The sequence below is a fragment of the Stenella coeruleoalba genome (assembly GCF_951394435.1).
Source record: "Stenella coeruleoalba genome assembly, chromosome: 5".
NCBI lineage: Eukaryota > Metazoa > Chordata > Mammalia > Artiodactyla > Delphinidae > Stenella > Stenella coeruleoalba.
Genome location: NC_137150.1, coordinates 69,329,641 through 69,347,136, shown reverse-complemented (window position 1 = coordinate 69,347,136; position 17,496 = coordinate 69,329,641). Strand labels below are relative to the sequence as shown.

General features: G+C 39.6%; 1 protein-coding gene across 10 annotated transcripts in view; it reads left to right on the top strand.

Annotated features, from left to right (window-relative positions):
• The window catches only part of FGF12 (fibroblast growth factor 12), a 600,565-nt gene that overhangs the window by 20,342 nt on the left and 562,727 nt on the right, over window positions 1–17,496 (top strand). For 3 of the 10 annotated variants that reach the window (XM_079922226.1, XM_079922235.1, XM_079922229.1), the window contains exons 1-2: window positions 1,790–5,118; window positions 8,705–8,851. The exons of 5 other annotated variants lie outside the window; for them this stretch is intronic. The gene's annotated coding sequence lies outside the window, so the exon portion shown is untranslated. Of the gene's footprint in view, window positions 1–1,789; window positions 5,119–8,704; window positions 8,852–17,496 lie in introns of those variants that run through there. 2 more of the 10 variants (XM_079922237.1, XM_079922238.1) reach the window with 1 other exon arrangement.

Sequence of the window (17,496 nt, the reverse complement as noted above, 5' to 3'; positions counted from 1 at the left end):
AAGATTTTGAAAGGAAAGGAAAGAAGAATTTCCTTTCATTTGAAGAATCCCATGACCCCACTCACAGTAACTGGAGTCAAGGAGATGTAGGATTGCCAGTTCTACACAACTTAGTCACCTTCTCACCCACGCCTGTTCTGATGACTTTGGCAAAAGCTCATTTCCTGGGAGCTCTGGGCAAACAATTGTCTTTGCTTAACCTTGCTTCTCCCTCCCCCCTCCCCCCACGATATACTTTCCTTTTTTTTTTTTTTAACATCTTTATTGGGGTATAATTGCTTTACAATGGTATGTTAGTTTCTGCTTTATAGCACAGTGAATCAGTTATACATATGTTCCCATATCTCTTCCCTCTTGCGTCTCCCTCCCTCCCACCCTCCCTATCCCACCCCTCCAGGTGGTCACAAAGCACCGAGCTGATCTCCCTGTGCTATGCGGCTGCTTCCCACTAGCTATCTACCTTACGTTTGGTAGTGTATATATGTCCATGCCTCTCTCTCGCTTTGTCACAGCTTACCCTTCCCCCTCCCCATATCCTCAAGTCCGTTCTCTAGTAGGTCTGTGTCTTTATTCCTGTCTTACCCCTAGGTTCTTCATGACATTTTTTTTTCCTTAAATTCCATATATATGTGTTAGCATACGGTATTTGTCTTTCTCTTTCTGACTTACTTCACTCTGTGTTAGCATACGGTATTTGTCTTTCTCTTTCTGACTTACTTCACTCTGTATGACAGACTCTAGGTCTATCCACCTCATTACAAATAGCTCAGTTTCGTTTCTTTTTATGGCTGAGTAATGTTCCATTGTATATATGTGCCACATCTTCTTTATCCATTCATCTGATGATGGACACTTAGGTTGTTTCCATCTCCGGGCTATTGTAAATAGAGCTGCAATGAACATTTTGGTGCATGACTCTTTTTGAATTATGGTTTTCGCAGGGTATATGCCCAGTAGTGGAATTGCTGGGTCATATGGTAGTTCAATTTTTAGTTTTTTAAGGAACCTCCATACTGTTCTCCATAGTGGCTGTACCAATTCACATTCCCACCAGTAGTGCAAGAGTGTTCCCTTTTCTCCACACCCTCTCCAGCATTTATTGTTCCTTTCCTTTTGAAAGGAAAGAGGAGGCAAAATAATGACACCTTATGTCTATTTTATTTTCTGTGGTGTTTCCTTATGAAGAGAGAAAAGGTCCACAGGAAAAATCAACCCAGTACGAGACCACTAACACTGACTCTCTTAGAGAGACAGACGGAAACATCAATGTTGGTTGACTTGAACTGAGTAGTACAAACTGAGAAATTGTGCAGATCCATATCCCTTATCTGCAATTCCAAAATCCAGAAAGCTCTGACATCTGATTGCTTTTCTGTAAATGTGCAGCAAACTCACTTTGTGGCAAACCCTGGCCTGTCATGATGCAAGGCTGTTTATAGTCCTTCCTTTGCCCACTTATTGAGAACATTCAAATATTTTGTCAAAGAAATAGTAAAGCATTTGATTATGGGATCCCTGCTGGGATATTTGTAGTATATAAAGAAAGGCACTGAACTGTCATTCTAAAATCCAAATAAATATGAATTCTTGAAACACGTGTGGCCCCAAAGGTTTTGGATAGGGAAATTAGAGTTTGTACTAAAGTGAATCTTCTGTTCCAAGGGCTGAGATTACGTGGGATATTGTGGGGGGAGGGAGGAGGGAGAAGCAAGGTTAAGCAAAGACGATTGTTTGCCCAGAGCTCCCAGGAAATGAGCTTTTGCCAAAGTCATCAGAATAGGCGTGGGTGAGAAGGTGACTAAGTTGTGTAGAATTGGCAATCCTACATCTCCTTGACTCCAGTTACTGTGAGTGGGGTCGTGGGATTCTTCAAATGAAATGTTTAGGTCAAAACACATGCATCTGTATTGTGCAGGCTTCTGGGGAGGAGAGCCATGGTGATTTGAAGCAGCAAAAGAATGTAGTCGTTTCAGGAATTTTGGTGATGTTGTCTCATCTGGCAAGTTGACCTGCAGGAAGAAGCTGACATTCTGCTGTTTCCTTCTTATTCATCTCTTCTTGTTGGAACTTTGCCAATCACTTGATCTGTGTGTCTCCTTTTCTAATTTAAGTGTAGATGGTGTAAATAGCTTCCCTTACCATGTTCTGAATCAACACATAAAGTCTTTTCAAGTGATATTTTAAGTTCCACACAGGCCTTGTTTGGAAGGTTACTTGATAGCACAGCCATTGGTTCTAGTACAGTGACCTCTGGGTTAGGGGTCCTCATTTAGAAAACAAGAGGCTTGGAATTGTTGATCATTGAGGTCTCTTTTATGGTTAATACTGAACCTGTAAATAACAAGATGAGTAATGATAATTATAACAGGACCCCAGTTTGTTTAGCAATTTATAGCTTATAGACAACTTTCATATCCATTAAACCATTGGATACTTAAGACAAACCTGTTATATGCTGGGCAACTAGATATTATTATTCTCTTCTAAAGAAATTCAGAGAGAAGGGAAGTTACTTGACCAAGGTAACAGCAAACCTAGTGTCTGTAAAGAAAGGACCAGACCAGGTCTTCTGACTGCCTAACTGCCTAACCTGTGTCCTTTCAACTCTGCCTCACTCCTTCACTGGTTTCAGAGTTGCCTTGCTCAGCAGCGTCATGAAAGTACACGCACACTTGTGTGTTCACAAGAAAGGAGCATTACTTATGGCCAGTTGTAGGCAGACAAATTACTTACACCTTGTTTTGGACTGCTAGAGTTGCTGGCGCCAGGCTCGGAGCAGGGGCTTGGGTTGTTACAGGAGATGTGAAGCAGCGAGTGTGACAGGGCCAATGAAGTGCTTAACCCAAGCACACTGGGAGAAGCAGAAGGAGGCGAGAAAGCTCAGCATGGGATGAGGCACCATGGTCAAGTGCAGATAGCTGGAGGGTTCCCGGAGTAAACACACTTGTGACTTGGCTCATGTCCAAGAATTTTCTAAAGTCTAATGTGTGGGCCTATGTTGAATAGTATTTTCTACCTTTCTTTTTCTTTTTTAAAAATTTTTATTGGAGTATAGTTAATTTACAATGTTGTGTTAGTTTCTGCTGTACAGCAAAGTCAGTTCATTATACACATATATATATATCCACTCTTTTTTAGATTCTGTTCCCATATAGGTCATTACAGAGTATTGAGTAGAGTTCCCTGTGCTATACAGTAGGTCCTTATTAGTTACCTATTTTATATATAGTAGTATGTATAAGTCCATCCCAATCTCCCAATTTATCCCTCCCCCCCTTACCTCCTGGTAACCATAAGTTTGTTTTCTACATCTGCAACTCTATTTCTGTTTTGTAGATAAGTTCGTTTGTACCCTTATTTTATATTCCACATATAAGCAATGTGTCATATGCTATTTATCTTTCAGGTGTTTGGGGAGAAAATAACCACGAAGTGTTTTAGCTTTTATTAGTCAAGACATTGGTTTTCCTTGTTAGTTGAGAAGGCAGATGCAGTTTCAGAAATGTATGAGAGAAAAGGACAAGAAGAGGACAGTCAGATCTCTCTGGGCCTTGGTTTTTTCATCTGTAAATGAATCGGGCATTCAAGGCCCTCTGCCCTCTGGCTCCACCCTTCTATAACACCACTTCTCTGTATACAGACGTCCTTTGGTATATACAGGGGATTGGTTCCAGGACCCGCTGTGATACCAAAATCTGCTTATGCTCAAGTCCCTTATATAAAATGGTACAATATTTGCATATAACCTGTGAACATCCTCCTATATGCTTTCAGTCATCCCTGGGTTACTTGTAATACCTAATACAATGTAAATAGTTGCCAGTGTGGCAAATTTGAGTTTTGCTTTTGGAACTTTCTGGAATTTTAAAATATTGTAGTTCTGTCATTGGTTGGATGTGGAACCTGTGGGTATGGTGGCCAACTGTACTTTAATCCAGAAATCCCAACTTTTTTCCCTTGCCCACAAGGCAACCCGACTCTTCTTTTGCTTCTCTAAGCCACTCTCTCCTTGATTTGTTCTCACTGTTGTAATTCTCCCTGTTTTTAATGCCATGAAGCTTTCCCTGAATGTCCTAACTGGAAGCTGGCACTCCTTCCTAACCTACCAGTCACTTGTTTGACTTGCAGGTGCTGCTTGTCAATTTCCACCTTGTTTGTTTCATATCCTGTGCTGTTGCTCACCTGGGATCCTTGATGACAAACATCACTGTGTCCTGTCCCCTCCCCAGTGCTGTGTATTTACTTCATAGTGACATAGGAACTTAATAAATATCTGAATGGATGCATGAGATCTGAGGTCTCTTCTAACCCCAATTCTCTATGATTTAAAAGCAACATAATATGTGTTCTGAAGCAACGTTAACAAGAATCCATTTTACAAGTAGGACACTTTTTACAGTGTTATTGTTGAGACTTGTCCAGTCAAAAACTAAACTGCTTTGGCTGAATTATTCTTGTTTCTTTAAAAAGAAATCCATTCAAAGGTAGGTTCCATGTGGTAGAGGAAGTACTGCCTGGGGGAAGTTAATGTTGAGATCCTGTTTTGTTTCTTACTAGCGGGTGTGACAAGTCATGTCCCCTTTCTGAGCCCAATTTCTTCAACCTGACAATGATGAGATCTGTTCTACCGGGGTGTTGGGAGGGGTTAATGTGATAATCATGTGAAAGTGCTTTGCAAACTGTAAAGAACTCCACATAAAAGGGGTTATTGTTATCATTATTGTTATTGTAGAAGTAATTTCCATGGAATGTAAATGCAGTCTCTAGAGCTCCTTTGAGCCTCTGAGTGTACAGACTGTATTTAGAAGTTTATATCATACCCAATATGGGGTTGAACAACAGCCAACTAATGCTAACAGCCCTGGATCCTTATTTACGGAGTGCATTTCCTCTGAGCTCAAGAACTCTTAAAAGCTGGATCCATCATTCCGCAATCAATTTCCATTCAGTCATTCACTCAACAAATGTTTACTTTATGTGTCAGGAAGTATTTTTGATGGTGGGTGTGTTGCTGATATCGTTAATGTCCTGTTATATTAGGGGAAACTGCAGATCCATAGAGGAAAGGGGACTTCTACAAGCCACACGCACAGACAGGATGCCGCCCAAGAGTTTAGGGTAGGTAGTGGCCAACGCTGTGCTAAGACTAATCGTTTCAGGAACTGAAGCCGGGCACCTTTGGTTTGAGTCATATGTATTCATCTACAGCAAACTGTGCCTTTGCCTTATTTGCCCATAATAAGAAATGATGTCAGTGGCTGAAAGGCACATTGTGTGACCCAAGTCACAGGGGTTAGGATTCTGAATTGCTTTGGTCAGCTCAGTTTCAGACACTTTGTAGAGAAAAGGTTCAAAGTAGCTTATTGATGGAGAGAGTTGTGAATCTGTCCCAGAGCTGACTCCTGCAGAGTCCCGCACCTGGCTGAGACACATTGCACACCGTTGCAATTTCACTTTTATCCTCCAGAGAGAACAGGCTCTTTCTTCCAAGTGGAGTGTTTTTAAGATGCTGGGATAAAAGCTCCCTTTTCATGTGTGGGTGACTCAGAGAGCAGGGAGTCAGCAAGATGTGGTCTTCCAGCCCAAGGTGCTACAAAGGAGCATGAGGCATGTTTCTCGTGTTCGGCCTTGTAGGCTCTTAAAGACATTTCCTGCCAAGGGTTCTGAGTGAGCTTCCACAGCGTTAGCCAGAAGAGGGAAATAACAGATCATTTGTACCATTTTCAATGGTATGATTGTTACCGTGAATTGACAGTTGCTGAGGGGTTACGGACCTAGAGAAAGACACAGATGACAAGACCTCCTTCCGAAAGCTCACTATGGGGTGCTTAAGAATACACAGAAATAATCAGAAGGGGCCACTTATTCAACAAATAGCTCTTGACAGAATTTGTTTACCTGGATCATAACTCTTCAAAGAGTAAAAAGAAAAAAAAAAAAAAAAGAGTAAAAAGAATTTGGTGGACCAGGGTGTTCTGTTTTGTTTTATTTGTAGAACATGGTATTTGGGATAGTTTTGTAGGTAACTGAGAGGAATTTGGGCAAAGAAAGATTGTTCAATTTGATATAAAGTTTCAGTTGTGAAAGATGAATAAGTTCTAGAGATCTACTGTACAACATAGTGTCTATAGTATATAAGGTGTAGTATAGTAACAGTATTACGTTCTGCGGCTAAACACTTGTTAAGAGGGTAGATCTCATGTTAAGTGTTCTTTCCATATGTGCACACACACAAAGACAAAACAAACAACCACTACCACCAACAATGAAAATAAAGGGACACAGGGAATTCCCTGGTGGTCCAGTTAGGAGTCCATGCTTCAACTGCAGGGGGCCTGGGTTTGATTCCTGGTCGGGAACTAAGATCCTGTAAGCTGTGTGGCACAGCCAAAAAAAAAAAAAATCAAGGGACACAAAGAAACTTTTGGCGGTAATGGATATGTTTATTACCTTGATTGTGGTGATGCTTTCAAGGGTGTATGCATAGGTCCAAACTCATCAAATAATATACATTAAATACGTGACTTTCTTTTTTTGTATATCAATTATACCTCAATAAAGTTGTTAAAAAAGATTGAATAGGAAGGATGCATTCCAGAGGTGAACAATGTTCTAGAGACAGGGGACTCAGAAACTGCTCCTGGGTACCTAGAGTGGTCCTATTAGGACAGAGTGAAAGGTACAATAGGCAAGTGCTGTGGGAGAAGGTTCTTTTGGGTCACCTTGACGGCAAGCATAACTTCTGCCTAACTGGATGCACAATACTGTGAAAGTGCTATTTGGAAGAATTTAATGATTACCTATGTACAACCTAAATCTTTGGTCTATAGTTACTATTTTACGATTCACACAGCCTCTTGTATGCTATAGATTGCTCTGTGCAACTGGAAATCTGGCTTCTTCTCAAATAATAAATGATATTGAAATTTCCGATAAATGAGGGCTCATAAAGATCTATCACAATGGCTTTTCTGGCCACTACTTCGGTTGGGATTTGGTGTGAATACCACAAATACTTTGCTTGCTTTTGGCAAAATGGCTCTATAAATTCAATAACCATAATAGGTCATTAGTTTTATTTTGATAAATAATATTTTGGCTTGGTTGAGACAAAAAAAAAAGAGAAAATTCTCCTACCTTCATTTTGACTGTATTCATTTGAATTACAGAATCACCTTTCCCCTTGGTTTAAATATAGGTAAATATATAGATATATATTTTTGGAAGGAGTTTCTTCTTGTTCTTAATTGTAAAGATTACAATAGATTGCAGTGTTGTCAGTGATTTAGCAATTGGTATATTTATCTGGTTTTCTAGTTTTTGTCAAACTAATGTATTCTCTTTAAGTATTTCTGTTTCAAATTCCTTAAGTTTATCAAATGAATACATATGAGTGTGTTTCTATGGCTTCACTCTTTCTGAAATACCCAGAGGCCCAAACTAGTGATAGAGCAGTGTAGAATAGTGGATTGGACCTGGCCCCAGGATATAGGTGAATGCTACTGTGACTCTGACACTTACCAGCTCTGTGATGTTGGGCAAATCACATACCTGCTGTGGGCCTTGATTTTTTTCCTTCAGGAAAATCCCTTTTCCTGCCTTCAACTAATATTTATTGGTGTCTGTTAAATGTGATGCACTGTGCTAGATATTGCATGTATGATCCTGTGGTGTTTTCCCTCTTAAAGCTTAAACTCTGGAAGGGGAGACCTAAGGTCACTGTGCAGTTTAAGGCATGGAGGAGGAATGTATGGGGTCCTATGAGAGCCCAGGGTAAGGAGCATTGAATTACACTGGAGGATATGAGGAAGCTTCCTGGAGGGGCTGTCGCTTGTGCTAAATTTTGAGTGAGCTAGAAAGAAAAGGGGGCCTGGAGTGTTCACAGGCAGGGAGGGCAGCACAGATGAATGCACAGAAGCAGGACACAGTATAATGCACTTGGGGGGGAACAGCAGGAGGCACATGGTTGGAAAGAAGGATAAGCATGGGGAGAGTTGGGACATGAGCTGGAAATGTAGTGGTGAAGGCTCTTTTAGGCTAAGCTGAGAATAAATAATAATAGTATATAATAATAAAAGAAAAATCTGCTAATAATAACTACCTTTTGTTGACAGAATTGAAAATAGAAGTTAAGCATATCTGTAGATTTTAAAGATTGGCAAAATTAGTATTGCAGAATGCCTAGCTTTGTACCAAATAGTCATTTCATATACATGTCACACCATTTCACGAATGTAAACAAGTTCATTTAAATATTCACCAGAGTGCTTTGATAAACTAGTGCGAATATTAGCATATTCTTGAGAATAATAAGAGTTCAACTACTCGGTAGTATTTATCCTACTTTAGTTCTGAGCACAGACATTCAGGGTATTTTTCATTTCTCGGCATTATTTTATGAGCATTCAAATTAGAACAATTTCTCATGTTTATTGTAGCAGTAACATATTAAACACTAAACAGGAAAAAGTTAAAGTTAGCAGTTGCAGTGGGAGAGAAGTGCTGAAATCCAGTTCACCAGTGATTACTGATTTCAACCACCTGTGAGGTCTAACCGCTGTAGCCAGCTTTAGTGACTTATCGCCTTGTGAGCCATAGGAATAATCATTCACAAACTTGAAGAGTTGTAAGCATTGGAAATGATATATACAAAGTGCATAGGACATGGAGTAAGTGGCTAATAAATTGTACTATCCCTTTTCAGGCCCTGTGCCAAGTGTCCTCTTCATCCCCTGGCCCGGGGAAGGGCAGATGGGAGAGGTGAGCGAGTGGGACTTCTGTGGGAGCAGACACTCTGGGAGATGTAGCTGTGGAAGGGCTGCTCTCCTCAAGGTTGTTCTAGAACTCAGAGGTAAGGAAGAGAGAGAAAAGCACAGGTGGAAGGTCAGAAGTTGGATCTTGCATCATGCTGATTAGGGAGGTGAGGTAAATGCAAGTCTGCTGCAAAGCTGGTGGTCAAAGGGAGAGAGAATTCCAGATCAAATTGCTGAGGGGGTGAGGTGAAAGGATGAAGATCTAAATTTGCATGTGGCCCAGATTTCTTTCGTGCAGTCTCAACAACTTGGAAAATCAAGGCGGGACCCTCAAAGGAGCTGTGTAGGAAAAGGGTAGGTCTGGAGGAAGACTCATGTGCGAGATTCAGTCTTTGCAATCAAAGAGCTAATTTGCTAGGACAAATAAACATGAAAACAGTCAAGGGAGAGCATGCCCAAGGCTTTAGTAGAGGTAAATAAGTACCCAGGAAGGCACTTCCATGCAGGCAACTCCACTGATCCAACACTGTAACAACTGCCTGAAATGGCCAAAGCCCTTAGAGCAGAAACTAAAATTGGCCCCTCAGATATGGTAATGGCCGTTTCCCTAATGGGAATCCTGGGGGTGTTAAGGTCTCTTTCTCAATTCAGCACCTTTTTCCTCTTCATCCCCTCACCACTCCAGGAGCATCAGACTATTTGCTTCACCTCAAATCCACCCTACACTCCCTCTCCACTTAAGAGTTTAACGCTGAAACTTCTGTTAGAAATGGCTTTCCCTTCTTCACTGGAAAGGCGTTTTCATCTTTCACGGTTCCTTGCCCCTTCTCTGACTGGTAAAGAAATGCACTGTCTTTCTTGGGCTGCTATAGCACTAGTTTATCCAAATACTAGTGGTGGAAGATGTCTTATCTACCAAGTATATGTCTTTGAGTCATGTGCAGAGCCCAAAGATTTAAATTCTGGAAGTGACTGGTTGGATTTTTAACTCTACAGCTCACTTGCTTGTATTTTGGGCAAATAATATACCTTCTTGGAGTCTCAGTTTCTTATCAGTGTTTTTATGGGATTTAATAACATAGTGGATACAAAGCACCCAGAATGATGTGGGACAAAAATTAACATGTTAAAATTCAATGTATTGAATTCACAGTGTACATGAATATAAGTATAAGCTAGTCAAGTACCTTATCCTGGGTTTTAGGGGCTTGAGAAAGTTGTTTGATTTCCTACATTATCACACTGTCCTTTTGAAAAATCCTCTGATGCTACATAAGAACAAGTCATTCTCTTCTCTTGATTTTACTAGTGAGAAACTGGTGATGTTTTAATCTTATTGGATCTATAACCCACAAAGAAAGATGCTTAAGTTAATTTCATAAACTTAGATTTTATATGTTGATTTCTCTTCTGAATTCTGATTTTCAGTATATCAATAAGATGGATGAACTATTCCATTTTTTTTTTTTTTTTTTGGCTGCACTGCCTGGCTTGTGAGATCTTAGTTCCCTGACCAGGGATTGAACCTGGCCCTTGGCAGTGAAAGCGCACAGTCCTAACGACTGGACCACCAGGGAATTCCTCCATTTCCTGTTCTTTTTCATTTCCTTTCAGCTTGATTGCATTCAGACTCCCGTGGTCCTCCATTTAGAGCCTGGGTGACACCTGTTGCGTGATCTCCATTCTTTAAAATAATTAAAAAAGAAAACTCAAGTGTAACAAGGCACCATTCCATTAGCGATTCTGCCATCTCCATCTGTGCTGCCCCAAAATGTCTGCTTTCTGTACTTAAAAGACATTAATCTTTTGGCACAATTATCCAGAGCAAATAATGCTGGATGTAATAATAGCAAATGATTTGGCATGTGCATCAATATAGAAGTAGTGTTTACAAATGCACATTAATGTATTCTGCAAGAATGCATCATCTTGCAGTACGCGGGCCTCTCACTGCTGTGGCCTCTCCCGTTGCGGAGCAACAGGCTCCGGATGGGCAGGCTCAGCGGCCATGGCTCACGGGCACAGCCGCTCCACCGCACGCGGGATCCTCCCGGATTGGGGCACGAACCTGCGTCCCCTGCATCGGCAGGCGGACTCTCAACCACTGCGCCACCAGGGAAGCCCTACATCATCTTTTAAAATCTGCTTCTTGAGTATACATATGTCAAATTGAGAAACACCACATCCATTATTAGAAAGGTAAAGTGGCTTTTTGTATTCAGGGAGGACTTTTTTTTTTTTTTTTCCAGTACGCGGGCCTCTCACTGTTGTGGCCTCTCCCGTTGCGGAGCACAGGCTCCGGACGCGCAGGCTCAGTGGCCATGGCTCATGGGCCCAGCCGCTCCGTGACATGTGGGATCTTCCCGGACCGGGGCATGAACCCGTGTCCCCTGCATCGGCAGGCGGACTCTCTACCACTGTGCCACCAGGGAAGCCCTCTTTTTTTTTTTTTTTTAATTTTTATTTTATATTGGAGTCTAGTTGATTAACAATGTTGTATTAGTGTCAGGTGTACAGCAAAGTGATTCAGTTATACATGTATCTATTCTTTTTCAAATTCTTTTCCCATTTAGGTTATTACAGAATATTGAACAGAGTTCCCTGTGCTATACAGTAGGTCCTTGTTGGTTATTTTTTTATTTTTTATTTTTGGCCACACCATGCGGCCTGTGGAACTTCCCTCACCAGGGATCGAACCTGCACCCTCTGCAGTTGAAGCGCTGAGTCTTAACCACTGGACCACCTGGGAAGTCCTGGTGATCTGTTTTAAATATAGCAGTGTGTACATGTCAGTCCCAAACTCCCAATCTATCCCTCCCCACCACCCGTTCCTGCTGGTAACCATAAGTTTGTTCTCTGAGAGTCTGTTTCTGTTTTGTAAAAAAGTTCAGTTGTATTTTTTTTTTTTTAGATTCCACATATAAGCAATATCATATGATATTTGTCTTTCTCTGTCTGACTTACTTCACTTAGTATGATAATCTCCAGGTTGTTGTTTCTTAATCAGAGCAAACTTTGAGAAATGTTTGTACAAGGATTTTTCCACATTTCAAATTATTTCTTACAATTGAAATTATTGAAATTACTGGGTGTGAACATGTTTTAGAGCTCTTGATACATATTTCCAAATTGTTCTCCAGAAAGGTTCTATTAATTTATAACCTCAACAGTATGTAATAATGCTTACTTCAGCTCAGGTTTGGGCAGCACTGCATAGTAGTGTTTACAATTTTTTTCTAATTTAATTGGCAGCAAATAGTTTCTCTGATTTCTTACATGTTTAAAGATACTTGTATTTTTTCTTTTTTATTGATATATGAATATATATATATATTTTTTAACATCTTTAGTGGAGTATAATTGCTTTACAATGTTGTTAGTTTCTGCTGTATAACAAAGTGAATCAGCTATATGTATACATATATCCCCACATCTCCTCCCTCTTGCACCTCCCTCCCTCTCCCCTTATCCCATCCCTCTAGGTGGACACAAAGCACCGAGCTGATCTCCCTGTGCTATTCAGCTGCTTCCCACTAGCTATCTGTTTTACATTTGGTAGTGTATATATGTCAGTGCTACTCTCTCACTTCATACCAGCTTACCCTTCCCCCTCCCCGTGTTGTCAACTCCATTACCTACGTCTGCATCTTTATTCCTGTCCTGCCCCTAAGTTCATCAGAACCATTTTTTTTCTTTAGATTCCATGTATGTGTGTTAGCATATGGTATTTGATTTTCTCTTCCTGACTTCACTCTGTATGACAGACTCTGGGTGTACCCACCTCACTACAGATAGCTCAATCTTGTTTGTTTTTTTTTTTTTAACATTTTTATTGGAGTATAATTACTTTACAATGGTATGTTAGTTTCTGCTTCATAACAAAGTGAATCAGTTATACATATATGTATATCCCCATATCTCTTCCCTCTTGCGTCTCCCTCCCTCCTACCCTCCCTGTCCCACCCTTCTAGCTGGTCACAAAGCACCGAGCTGATCTCCCTGTGCTATGCGACTTCTTCCCACTAGCTATCTATTTTACATTTAGTAGTGTTTATATGTCCATATATACACTACCACTCTCTCACTTTGTCCCAGCTTACCCTTCCGCCTCCCCGTGTTCTGAAGTCCATTCTCTAGTAGGTCTGCGTCTTTATTCCTGTCTTGCCCCTAGGTTATTCATGACCATTTTTGTTTTTTTAGATTCCATGTTTATGTGTTAGCATACAGTATTTGTTTTTCTCTTTCTGACTTCACTCTGTATGACAGACTCTGGGTCCATCCACCTCACTACAAATAACTCAATTTCGTTTCTTTTTATGGGTGAGTAATATTCCACTGTATACATGTGCCACATCTTCTTTATCCATTCATCTGCTGATGGACATTTAGGTTGCTTCCATGTCCTGGCTATTGTAAATAGTGCTGCAATGAGCATTGTGGTACATGACTCTTTTTGAATTATGGTTTTCACAGGGTATATGCCCAGTAGTGGGATTGCTGGGTCATATGGTAGTTCTGTTTTTAGATTTTAAAGGAACCTCCATACTGTTCTCCATAGTGGCTGTATCAACTTACATTCCCACCAACAGTGCAAGAGGGTTCCCTTTTCTCCACACCCTCTCCAGCATTTATTTTTCGTAGATTTTTTTTCACCAAATTTTTTTAAACGTATTTATTGGAGTATAATTGCTTTACAATGGTGTGTTAGTTTCTGCTTTATAGCAAAGTGAATCAGCTATACATTTACAGATATCCCCATATCTTCTCCCTCTTGCATCACCCTCCCATCCTCCCTATCCCACCCCTTGAGGTGGTCACAAAACACCGAGCTGATCTCCCTCTGCTATGCTGCTGCTGCCAACTAGCTAGCTCTTTTACATTTGGTAGTGTATATAAGTCCATGCCACTTTCTCACTTCGTCCCAGCATACCCTTCCCCCTCCCCATGTCCATTCTCTACGTCTGCATTTTTATTCCTGGCCTGCCCCTAGGTTCTTCAGAACCTTTTTTTTTCTTTTTTTTTAGATTCCATATATATGTGTTAGCATACGGTATTTGTTTTTCTCTTTCTGACTTACTTCACTCTGTATGACAGACTCTGGGTCCACCCATCTCACTACAAATAACTCAATTTCTTTTTATGGTTGAATAATATTCCATTGTATATATGTGCCACATCTTCTTTATCCATTCATCTGTTGATGGACAGTTAGATTGCTTCCATTCCTGGCTAGTGTATATAGAGTTGCAATGAGCATTGGGGGACATGAATCTTTTTGAATTATGGTTTTCTCGGGGTATATGCCCGATAGCGGGATTGCTGGGTCACACGGTAGTTCTTTTCTTAGTTTTTTGAGGAACCTCCATACTGTTCTCCATAGTGGCTGAATCGATCTTTATTCCCACCAACAGTGAAAGAGGGTTCCCTTTTCTCCACAGCCTCTCCAGCATTTATTGGTTGTAGATTTTTTGATGATGGCCATTCTGACCAGTGTGAGGTGACACCTCGTAGTTTTGATTTGCATTTCTCTAATTATTAGTGATGTTGAGCATCCTTTCATGTGTTTGTTGGCAATCTGTATATCGTTGGAGAAATGTCTAGTGCCCAATTTTTGATTTGGTTGTTTGTTTCTTTGATACTGAGCTGCATGAGCTGCTTGTATATTTTGGAGATTAATCCTTTGTCAGTTGCTTCGTTTGCAAATGTTTTCTCCCATTCTGAGGGTTGTCTTTTTGTCTTGTTTATGGTTTCCTTTGCTGTGCAAAAGTTTTTACGTTTCATTAGGTCCCATTTGTTTATTTTTGTTTTTATTTCCATTTCTCTAGGACGTGGGTCAAAAAGGATCTTCCATGATTTATGTCATAGAGTGTTCTGCTTATGTTTTCCTCTAAGAGTTTGATAGTGTCTGGCCTTACATTTAGGTCTTTCATCCATTTTGAGTTTATTTTTGTGTATGGTGTTAGGGAGTGTTCTAATTTCATTCTTTTACATGTAGCTGTCCAGTTTTCCCAGCACCACTTGTTGAAAAGACTGTCTTTTCTCCATTGTATATTTTTGCCTCCTTTATCAAAGATAAGGTGACCATATGTGCGTGGGTTTATCTCTGGGCTTTCTATCCTGTTCCATTGATCTATATTTCTGTTTTTGTGCCAGTACCATACTGTCTTGACTACTGTAGCTTTGTAGTATAGCCTGAAGTCAGGGAGCCCGATTGCTCCAGCTCCGTTTTACTTTCTCAAGGTTGCTTTGGCTATTCGGGGTCTTTTGTGTTTTCATATAAATTGTAAAATTTTTTCTTCTAGTTTTCTGAAAAATGCCATTGGTAGTTTGATAGAGATTGCATTGAATCTGTAGATTGCTTTGGGTAGTATGGTCATTTTCACAATGTTGATTCTTCCAATCCAAGAACGTGGTATATCTCTCCATCTATTTGTATCATCTTTAATTTCTTTCATCAGTGTCTTATAGTTTTCTGCATACAGGTCTTCTGTCTCCTTTGGTAGGTTTATTCCTAGATATTTTATTCTTTTTGTTGCAGTGGTAAATGGGACTGTTTCCTTAATTTCTCTATCAGATTTTTTGTCACTAGTGTATAGGAATGAAAGAGAGTTCTGTGCATTAATTTTGTATCCTGCTACTTTACCAAATTCATTGATTAGCTCTAGTAGTTTTCTGGTAGCATCTTTAGGATTCTCTATGTATACTATCATGTCATTTGAAAACAGTGACAGTTTTACTTCTTTTCAGATTTGGATTCCTTTTATTTCTTTTTCTTCTCTGATCGCTGTGGATAAAACTTCCAAAACTATGTTGAATAATAGTGGTGAGAGTGGGCAACGTTGTCTTGCTCCTGATCTTAGAGGAAATGCTTTCAGTTTTTCACCATTGAGAACGATGTTGGCTGTGGGTTTGTCATATATGGCCTTTATTATGTTGAGGTAGGTTCCCTCTGTGGCTACTTTCTGCAGAGTTTTTATCATAAATGGGTGTTGAATTTTGTCAAAAGCTTTTTCTGCATCTATTGAGATGATCATATGGTTTTTATTCTTCAATTTGTTAATATGGTGTATTACATTGATTGTTTGTGTATATTGAAGAATCCTTGCATCCCTGGGATAAATCCCACTTGATCATGGTGTATGATCCTCTTAATGTGTTGCTGGATTCTGTTTGCTAGTATTTTGTTGAGGATTTTTGCATCTATGTTCATTATTGATATTGGCCTTTAGTGTTCTTTTTGTGTGTCATCTTTATCTGGTTTTGGTATCAGGGTGATGGTGGCCTCATAGAATGTTTTTGGGAGTGTTCCTCCCTCTGCTATATTTTGGAAGAGTTTGAGAAGGGTAGGTATTAACTCTTCTCAAATGTTGGATAGAATTCACCTGTGAAGCCATCTGGCCCTGGGCTTTTGCTTATGGGAAGATTTTTTATCACAGTTTCAATTTCACTGCTTGTGATGGTCTGTTCATATTTTCTATATCTTTCTGGTTCAGTCTTGGAAGGTTGTGCTTTTCTAAGAATTTGTACATTTCTTCCATGTTGTCCATTTTATTGGCATATAGTTTCTTGTAGTAATTTCTCATGAGCCTTTGTATTTCTGCATGTCAGTTGTTACTTCTTTTTCATTTCTTATTCTATTGATTTGAGTCTTCTCCCTTTTTATCTTGATGAGTTTGGCTAATGGTTTATCAATTTCCGTTTATCTTCTCAAAGAACCAGCTTTTAGTTTTATTGATCTTTGCTATTGTTTCTTTCATTTCTTTTACATTTATTTCTGATCTGATCTTTATGATTTCTTTCCATCTGCTAACTTTGGGGTTTTTTTGTTCTTCCTTCTCTAATTGATTTAGGTGTAAGGTTAGGTTGTTTATTTGAGATGTTTCTTGTTTCTTGAGGTAGGATTATATTGCCATAAACTTCCCTCTTAGAACTGCTTTTGCTGCATCCCATAGGTTTTGGGTCGTCATGTTTTCATTGTCATTTGTTTCTAGGTATTTTTTGATTTCCTCTTTGATTTCTTCAGTGATCTCTTGGTTATTAAGTAGTGTATTGTTTAGCCTCTATGATTTGTAGTTTTTACAGATTTTTTCCTGTAATTGATATCTAGTCTCATAGCGTTGTGGTCGGAAAAGATACTTGATACGATTTCACTTTTCTTAAATTTACCACAGCTTGATTTGTGACCCAAGATATGATGTATCCTGGAGAATGTTCCATGCACACTTGAGAAGAAAGTGTAATCTGCTGTTTTTGGTTGGAATGTCTTATAAATATCAATTAAATCTATCTGGTCTATTGTGTCATTTAAAGCTTGTGTTTCCTTATTTATTTTCATTTTGGATGATCTGTCCATTGGCGTAGGTGAGGTGTTAAAGTCCCCCACTATTATTGTGTTACTGTCGATTTCCTCTTTTACAGCTGTTAGTAGTTCCTTTATGTATTGAGGTGCTCCTATTTTGGGTGCATATATATTTATAATTATTATATCTTCTTCTTGGATTGATCCCTTGATCATTCTGTAGTGTCCTTCCTTCTCTCTTGTAACATTCTTTATTTTAAAGTCTATTTTATCTGATATGAGTATTGCTACTCCAGCTTTCTTTTGGTTTCCATTTGCATGGAGTATCTTTTTTCCATCCTCTCACTTTCAATCTGTATGTGTCCCTAGGTCTGAAATGGGTCTCTTGTAGACAGCATATATATGGGTCTTTTTTTTTTGTATCCATTCAGCAAGCCTGTGACT